Source organism: Tympanuchus pallidicinctus, unplaced genomic scaffold (assembly GCF_026119805.1).
Source record: "Tympanuchus pallidicinctus isolate F22 unplaced genomic scaffold, pur_lepc_1.0 scaffold7, whole genome shotgun sequence".
Taxonomy (NCBI): Eukaryota; Metazoa; Chordata; class Aves; order Galliformes; family Phasianidae; genus Tympanuchus; species Tympanuchus pallidicinctus.
The window spans coordinates 22,640,878-22,650,581 of record NW_026294791.1 but is presented as its reverse complement, the minus strand read 5'-3'; positions in this window follow the sequence as shown (position 1 = coordinate 22,650,581).

Here is a 9,704-nt window from a genome sequence, read left to right as displayed (position 1 = left end):
ATGCTGGGGCTGTTGATGAACTGCAGCAATGGAAAGGGAAGCCAATAAATTTCCATAGCCAGAGCTGAACTCAGAGCACTGTGCTCCTTTGGGCAGCTCCGTCCCATGGCTGTGGCAAAGCACTGCCTGCTGCTCAGGAAGAATAAAATTATACAGCTCTGAAGTTTAATATTACGAGCTCACCAATCAAAGATCTAAACGGAATAGTGACCACTTAGAGCCCTGCCAGCTGAAACATATTTGATGAGGCTGCCGAATATTCCTGTCTCTTTCAGAGGCAGGGAGCCCATGATGCCTACAGGACAGGGCCCTGATCCACACAGCAAGAAGCAGCAGATCCCAGGCACAGAGCAGCCAATGAAACAAACATTTTCTGCCAGGAGCACAGTGCAGGGGTACCCTGGTGCCTGTGCCACCTCTGCTTGGCTCTGATGGGATAAGCCAGCAGCTGGCTGTGCTTGCAAGAGCCTCTTTGCCCCCTGCACCTCTTCCCAGGGTCTCTGCCTGATGGAGCATGCTTCTATCTCACATTCCCTTTTACGACGCCCACAAATCAAAGCCAAGTGTATGGCCAAAATAATGAAGTTCTACAGTAATTACCTTAAAGGCAGCTAGCTGAAAGCCTTGACTTGCTTGAGGCATTACGGTAGCTGGATTTGGGCCATTTAATGAAAAAAGCTCAGGGAAAGCCAAATGCAGCAGTGAACCCACGAGCCACAGGAAAGCATTGGGATTTGGGGTGAGCCCTGCTGGGTGCTTGCAAAGCATATTCCCAGCAGCACAGCACCCAGGGACCGGGATGCTCCAGGCAGGCACTCAGAGCACAGCATGCAGCTCGGTGCTTAATCTGCTGCAGTGCCAAGTGGGACCAGCACAGCCTTGCTCTTTAATTGTCAGCGCCGATGGAACTTTGCAATATGTCCTTTATCTGCCTTGTGAAGGGCTTGTGCTATTTTGGTGAGCATCGCGGGAAGGGAAAGCTCTGTACAGTGTGAGCTTTGAGAAGTGAAAGCGATCTCATTGACACACAATGTGGGGTTTGATTGATAGGGCCAATACCCATAAACCACGCTGATTGACACTAATTAGCCTGCCAGCCTTTGATTGCCTCTGATCATGTCCTACATTGCGCTGATTAAAAAATTAGTCCCGTGTAAAAAAAATCAGAGCAGCGGGGGCTGATTGGAGGAGATCTCAATGGGGGTTTGGGATTTCATGCTCAATCCTTTGCCTGCAGAGCATGGGCAGGAGGGGGCAGCCCCCAGTGCCACGGCTGACACAGGACTCTCCTGCCCCAGGTTGCACAGAGGTGCATTGTGGTGGGGCAGAAGCTATGGCATGGCCATATCCAATGGCACCATTTCCTGTGCTGGGGACAGAGGGGGTTTGTTCTGGGAACAGAACCAGCATGGCACACACTGCCTGATTCAGCCCCATTGGATGGCTCTCAGGGGAAAGCATGTCCTCGGAGCCCCACAAAGCATGGGGAATGTTGGGATTTGCCACATTTCCTTCTTTCCCGTGGGGATGTACAAAGCGGCGCTGCGAAATTCACAGTTCCCATGGCAGCCAGCGGCAGATCCCAGCCCAGCTGAGGCTGCCGTGTGATCGCACGCTATTAGTTTGATAGTATCATTTAGAGTTGACTTAGAACCGCGTCCCAGCTAATTAAAACGGAGCTGCTCGTGAAAAGCGCAAGAGCAGAACAAGGTGCAGAGCATCGTCGCCCCGGGCCCCGCGCCTCTGCAGCTGTCTCGTTGGTGAACAGCTTTGTATTTCCCCTTTCACATTGGAGCTAATTCCATCCGTCACCAGACCAACGTGACTGTGCCCCCAGCAATGAGAGCATGGCAGGGAGGGAAGCCCGGCTCCCAGCAGTGCCATCTGCAGCACGTCCCTCCCTTCATTACGCTTTGCTCTCCTGAGCGTTGCGGGGGCACTGGGAGCTCTGCTACAGGGAAACACAGAGCGCAGCCCACCCCGATGGGCAGGCAGAGGTGCTGATGCTGCAGAGCTCACAGCCTGTGTGCTCACAGCTGCTCTGCCCCGAGGTGCCCTGTGTGGAAGCACTGCTCCTTTGGCAGGCGGTAATTGCCAGGGTGAGGGAGGTGATGGAAAGCGTTTGGGGGTTTGTGGCACAGCAGTGAGGAAAATGCAGGCAGACAGCCCTGGCATGGCACAGCCTCACAGAGCTGCTGTGCAGCCCATGTCTTGTGGAGGAAGCTGCTGGGGATGAAAGCAGCGTGAATCCCAGTCTGCTCATCTTAATGGGAACTCAGTGCCATCAAATTGGTGCTGGTGTGTTCCCATCTACTTAAAGGCTTGATTGATACAAGTAAATGTGTTGGCATAATACACTCACACACAGGCGCCTGCCTCGGTGTCACCCATCAGTCTGATTAATACACACACAGCACAGATGTGTGCAGTGCACAGACTGAAAATAAGCTCACAGAGAGATCTCAGAGTACTTGGAAATAGGATGGCATCACTGACGGATGTAATTCTGGTGGCACCGCACCAGAACTAGAATCTGTCCTGGCCCCATTGCAGCTCTGCTCTGCTTTCCCATGGGGAAGGCTTCAGATGAGCAAAGCACAGCATTAAGCACTGGCCTGAATCCAGAGCTGATCCTTCAGGGATGCAGTGCTGGGTACCACAGGCACTGAAACACCCATCTCTCCTGTCCAAGGGAGTGCCAGGGCTCCATAAAGCCTCTGCAGCACAAATCAAAGCAGCGGCATCAAAGGAGACTGTGAAACAGGAAAGAGCTGCCTTCAAAGGCAGCCGGTGCCAGGCCAAGGAGAATTTGTCTTTTATCATTTTCTCCTGAAAGGGAGAGAATCCTGCCAGCCACACTTAGCTCTCCAGCCTGCTGCAGGAAGAGATGGGGGCAGCTCAGGTGTGCAGTGTGGCCTGGGTGAGAGGGAGGGGATATGGGATGGAGGGATGTGGGATGGAGGGATGTGGGATGGAGGGGATGTGGGATGGAAGGGATGCAGGAGAATGAAGGATGGTGTTGGTAGAGGAGAGGTGCTCTTTGGCACCAGCAGTGGCTGTAAGACACAAGTTGCCTGAGCCTTAGAGAGCCTGGGAAGAGAGGATGAATCATAGAATCACCAAGACTGGAAAAGATCTCTAAGACCATCTAGTCCAACTGTCCAACTCCCCACCAAAAATAATTCTACACTAAGCCATGTCCCTTAGTACCACTTCTCCACACTTCTTTAACACCTCCAGGTACAGTGACTCATGGGCAGCCTGTTCCAGTGCCTGACTGTTCTTATAGAGAAGTAATATTTCCTAATATCCAACTTGAAGACATCCAGGGTAGGACTTGAGAGTCTCCCAAGCTGACCCATGCAACATCCTCAACAAACGGGATGAACGGCATGGAACGTGTCTGCAGTGGGACCGCAAATGTTTCAGGCCAGTTTGCTGTTTCAGTATTTATGGCCCTTTCATTTGTGAATGCTAAAGAATATCAGCTTATCCTTGCAGGATGTTTGTGGAAAGGAAATGCATCTTGTCTCTCTAAGAGCACAAAATAGGGAAAGTATTTCCATGCTATTTGGAAAAGCTGCTTTTACTATCTGCATAATAAATGTACAGCTTGCAGATAATTTGCAGGGGACAAGGTACTCTTGGTGAGGGTAAGAACCCATCTAAAATAAGCCTCTTCTGCCAGAAAAGCATTTAATTTGGATTTGGGTCAAGGTTTCAGGCTCATGCTAAGTGCCTTTTCAATCACACTCCGTGTGCACAGTGCCATCCTTCTGATGTGCAGAATGAAGAGGCCATGGGCACTGCATCTCAAGGGTTCAAAATGAATCTTTGTTTTCATCCCAAAGCAATTTCCCAATTATTTTTCAGCTGAAATACATGAGTTATAGCTGGATTGCTTGGAACTCCAGGCCATTCTTACAAGCCATATTCTTGCTCCCCTCATGCCCACCATGCAGACCCTACCTGTGCATGCACGGGCCCACAGCTGGAAGCACAGCTGCAGCCGATAACAGCAGAGTGTTTAGCAGGGAGGCAGCCCAAGCTGGCAGTGTTGTTTCTCCAGCATTAATTATGGATGCTGCTCCAGGCATCCCTTGTCTGAACCCCATGCTGCAGAGCATCGCTGTGCTGTGAGCTGCAATACAGCATCGTCCTGTTCCTAGAAAAGCCTGATCTCTATGGAAGTCAAAAGCAGGGGAAGGAGAGCAGGGGCATCCTGCCCTTGTCTTGTTGGTCCCCAGGCTCAGAGAGCTGGCAGAGGCACCCCGTGTGCCAAATCAGACCTTACTTTTATTTTTTTTAATGCGTGTTAAGCTATCAGCTGATAGGATCTCTCCGACTTCAACATTTCCATGTAGCTTAATTCCTGGTGTTTGAAGGAGGCTGGTGTTCTCCCGGCGTTGCCATAGTTACTGATGCATGCATTCCTCATTTCACACGCTAATGACTGTCCCAGGCCCTTGATTGTAGAAAAAACTGTGTAACCCTGAGAATAGAATGGAATGAAAAATTAAGGCAAAGGAGGAGAGAATGGGATGGGAGCAGTGGGCAGCCCAGTGCCGAGCTCCACTTTGTGTAAGCAACCAGGCTAGCATCACTTCTGCTCAGCCCTGCTCTCTGATCCCTATCTCTGTGACAATAAGCTCTTTCACCATCCTTACAGCAGCGGTGGTTTAGGGAGCTCAGCCCGTTTAGCTTATTATAGAGCCGGCTGAGAGAAACCTGATCGCAGACTTTAAGTACCTATGCGGGGAGGTGATGATGTGCGCTATTAAAGAGCTCTTTGCAGTGGCCGATAAAGACATCTCAACGTCCAGCACTGACAATTGAGCAAATTTCCTGGAAATGCAGTGAGCACTTTGTGTGTAAGTGCTGTTGGCTATCCAGGAGGTGCTGAGACGTGTGAGGAGCTCCCAGGGCTGCAGCACACACACATTTACTGTGTACAGCATGAATGCTCAGGGAGGTGGTGGGGTCACTGTCCTTGGAGCTGTGCAGGTGTGGCACTGAGGGACGTGGCCAGTTGGCATGGGGGGAGGCTGGGTTGGGATTGCACTTGGGGTTCTGAGAGGTCTCTTTCAACCTCTATGAAATCTTGTGTCATCCTCCTAAGCCCTCAATACGCCCAGCAACATGTGAGCAGGGTGTCCAAAATGGGCAAATGGATGGATGGACAAATCCTTGGAGCCAAGGTAGGGATGAAGAACCAAAGACAGAAGAAGAAGCTGCGCAGAAGCCCTTCACAAAAGCAGGGGAGGAGGTCTGTCTGCTTCATGCCTCTAGTGCAGGTATGATCCCTGAAGATGTGCAGAGCTTAAATTGCTTGTCCCCATCACCTCCATGGGTACAGGCACACGCCGAGCTCTCTCATCACCAGCACTGCAAACCTTTCAGCTCCCTTCCGTGTCAGTTTTAGCTTATTTCTGCAAACACGATAAAGAAATCGCATGTGGAGAAAAGCAATTAAAAAGATACTTTTTTAAAATTAAGATGTTAAACAGACAAAACTGGCATTGTCTTTGCACTTCAGCTCAAGGACATGGAAATAAGCCATTGAAGCCTCATCTCCTGAACTGAATCCCATGGCTGGTTTTCTTTTATTGGATTAATATCATTGTGATCTGCTGACCTAACCAAGGCAGGGAATATGGTGGCAAAAAGGGCTAGACTCCTGTCCTATGGCTAAGCCCTACCTCTGCCACACAGAGGGATAAGGGGAACTCCTGGTGCTGCTATGGAGTTCCGCTCACAGCAGGTGTGATCTCAAGGATTTGCTCCCTCCAAGGCTACCAGTACAGAAGGTCCATTCATGCCCTTTGGTTTACAACAAGGAATTCACACAGATCCTTTGTGATGGTTAATATATTATCTGGAACTCCCATGGGCACCTCTGCTGCCCTTTGCTCTTGCAGGGGAATGACAGTCTCCCTGTGCTGGCAATATTGTAGATCCATAGAATAATTCAGACTGGAAAAGACTTCTATGATCATCCAGTCCAACCATCCACCTACCACCAATATTGCTCCATGACCATGTCCCTATGTACTACAGCTGCATGTTTCTTGAGCAATTCACCCAAAGCTTCTTTGAACACCCCTCAGATGAAAGCAGGCTTACTCCTAGCACTGGGATTTAGTGAGTGGCAGCCCAACAACACTGGGGGAAGGCAGAAACTGGGCTGAGCCTGGGCACGAAGGTTGTACCTTAAGGCTGGGGGTGCCCAGGGCTTCCCATCTTGCCTTCCATCCATACTGTGCAGAACCTGACAGCAAGGAGTGTGTTCTGAGAAGCCTTCAGACTCCTATGCAGCCCTTAAGTGCTGGGCTGACAGCAAAGCCCTTGGTTCTTCCCCGCACTGCGTGTGATTGACTCACACATTTCCCTTAATGAGAAATTCTGGGCAGCAGAAAACAAGCACCAGAGGATGATTTCAAGAGAGCAAATAATGAGGAGAATGTCAAAAAGTAAAAAACGCTGGAAGGAAAAGTACTTGCAAAAAGCAGCCGTGGAGAGAAACCCAATAAAGCAAGCCTGAGGGAAGCATTATCCTGAAGAGAAAAGAAGAAAAAGGATTTCTCCAAGTGACAAACCAGGGGCACTCCTCACCTCCCCGCCTTGGAGCACAGGGGAGGAAAACCAGCCCTAGAATTGCATGCATTCCCTGAAGCAGCATCAGCTCAGCCCTGCCCTCTGCCCCCAGCTCACAGCCCCCAGCTCGCAGCATCCAAGGATTGGGGACATGCTGGGGCTGCAGTGCAGAGTCCAAGCACAGGCTGAGTGCATCGCATTGCCTGTCTGCCAGCTTCACCCATGCTACTTTTCTCCTGTTACTTAGTAACTGCCTGATCCAGGTTATGTTAATATGGATTTAAATTCTCCAAAGAGCAGAAAATTAAGGGAGATTATGAATCAATTTACGTTTCATCTGATTCATAAACCTACACACTCTACAAAATGAGTTGATTCGAAATAATTAAAGTTAAGAATGTCCTCATCACCTCTTCAATAATTCTGCTAGATGCGCTGTGTTTTCTTTGTCTTTACTTTTGCTCTCCTTAGCATTTCAAATTACACGTCTCTCTTTGTGTCCTTTTTCCAAGCTACCCCAAATTTAGCAGGCAATTAACAAAGTGATATGTAATAATAATGACAGCATTAATAATAGCAATAGGCGGTATGTGCAGCAGAGTGCCAAAGAAAGCAAGATGAACGAGAGCTCCTTGAGACAGAGCGCTTTGAAGAGCATCTCTGGAGCACTGTTATATAGCAGGAGGGAATGGGGGATGGATGAATCCTTTCACAGTGCTGTTTTCTCCATAATTCCTCCCCATCCGACCCCAGGAACCCTGATTTTGCACCCCCAGGGATGGGCAGGGGCAGGGCATGGGGCACACACTGCTGGTGAAGCCTCTGTTTGCTTGTTGAAGATGCTGCCCTACTTATTTAATCTTTCAGAAAGATGCCTGACGGGTTTTATAAAGTGTCTGAGCATAGTTTATGCTCTTGGGTTGCAGGAAATTAAATGCCTTTCGGTTGTCTCCTCGGGTAGTAAAGAATGAGTTCAGGAGACTTATTAAACTTCATTTCCATCTCCATCCCCAGTGAAGGCACACTAAATAACTCCATCTGGGTGGGTTTGGAATATGTCATGGGCTTATCTCCTGGCCATGCAGCACCACGGATTATTACAACTTCAGAACTGCAAAAAGTCTCAGCCGTTCTCTCATTTATTGCATTTTATTTTTGTGCTCACATCTAACAATTGTAAACAGCTGTAACAGGTGAACTGTTAAAGCACAGGCGAGGGGTGCAATCTGGGGCTGCTGGGCACCCAGAGGGTCCTTTCCTCCTCATAAAAACTACTTTTCCACCACCAAAAGCCTTGTGCAAGTGGCAGAATTGATGCTCTCTGGCATTTGTTTTTCTCTGGAGATCTCTTTTACATTTTACGGACAGAAGGGATTGTGGGTTAGTGGCTGAAGAAACTCACCTGATTCCTCCCTCAAGCCCTGAGATCCTGGCTGACCGACCACCCATCTGTGTGCAGAGAGCAGCCCAGCTGTCATTAGAGAGCATCATGAGCTGGGGTGCTCTGTGCCCATGGCCTGTCCCTGTGGCAGACCCATGCCCACATGCTGACCCCGTGGTAAATAACCCCTCTGGGTCAGATGCTTGCTTGGCAAGCAGGGGGACAGCATCTTTTTCATGCTTGGGCCATCTCTGCATCGACCAGCTGCAGCTCCCAGCCATCTGATGCTGAGAGCCCTACTGACACCAGGGAAAAGCTCTCAGCATCACTCGTTTCCTTCCCTCTCAGCATCTGGAGCAATTGGAGAGATTTGCAGCTCATAGTCAGCACGAACCCGGCTGGCTGCTGCCATCTACGGCAGGATAGCCGCAGCAGGACTGCATGCTGGCTCTGCATGTCCCTGCAGCCAAGGCACAGGGAGCATGGGAGCTACACAACCACGGGGTTCCAGCTGTTCTTGCCTCCTCACCTACGTTTTTCAGCCCAAACCCAAGTTTTTCTGTTGGAAATTCGGCCCTTGTGTGATAGCTGCTGTGTGCTGCTGGGTACAGGGCTGTGTCGTGGCGGCTACGTGAACTGCTTCACCTACATGCCACGGTGGGGGATGAGGAATTAAGCAGCCTCTAATTTTATCATCAGGGTTTATTAAATTAATTAAATACTGTGGACGCACTCTGTTAATCAGCTTTGCAATGGCAGAGTGGTTTCAGCAAGAGCTGAGGAGATGCTGACTGGGCAAAATCCTATTTCTGTGACACAGAGCTGAGGGGACATTGGGCTCTGCCCTGACCTTGCTGTCCTCAACAGGCACACGGGGGGTGAAATTGAGGTATGAAAGCATGTTGACTGCATCTGATTTGAAATAAAGGGAATGAAGTGTTTTCCTGATGGTGAAAGTAAAAGGGCCAGGAGGAGAACATGACTGGTGGCCTTGGGACGGCTCTGCATGGCACGGTGGCACCGCTGTCCCTGCACCAATGGCACACAAAAGTGTGGCCAGAAATAAGCATTCCCAAAGAAGGAGGAAGCTGCAGTTATGTAAGAGAAAAGAATGAACAGGACAACCAGCATAGGGGGCCCTGCCCCAGCTCCTTTACTATACAAAAACATAAGTAGCACTGTGTGTGCTTTGCTTAGGGAGGTGATTTCAGCATCTGTTCTGGCTGCTGGGGCACCTTGTAGCAGTACAGTCCCGTGCTCTAATAGTTGTTAAAGGATGGGATGGTTTTCTGTTGCTTTCAAGCTGATCACACAAAGAAAAGCAACATCTGCTCAGTGAATGGGCTCCCGAGGAGAATGGGAAGAGAATGGGAAAGAGTTGAATCAGCAAGATTCTCTCTTGGGAGAACGTGTATTTTTAGCCCCTCGTGTGCCCCATCCCTCCATATCCCTGCAGGCTGCTGACATCTGGGGAAGATTTTTAGTTGGAAGGTAGAGCCAAGAGCCCCAGTAATAAGGCAGAGGTAAAACAGGAGAAGTTCCTAATGAGAGCTCAGTAATGAGTGCCGGGCTGCTCACTTCCATCACATAGAGAAGTGAGCCATGAGTCAGGCCGGCGACTGCCGTGCGCTCTGCAAGGGCTGTGAGAGCAGTAGGAAAAGGTCATCCATCATCAGTAACAGGAGTAGGATCCGAGTTTCAATTACAGATTCTCAAGCTATGCATTTGC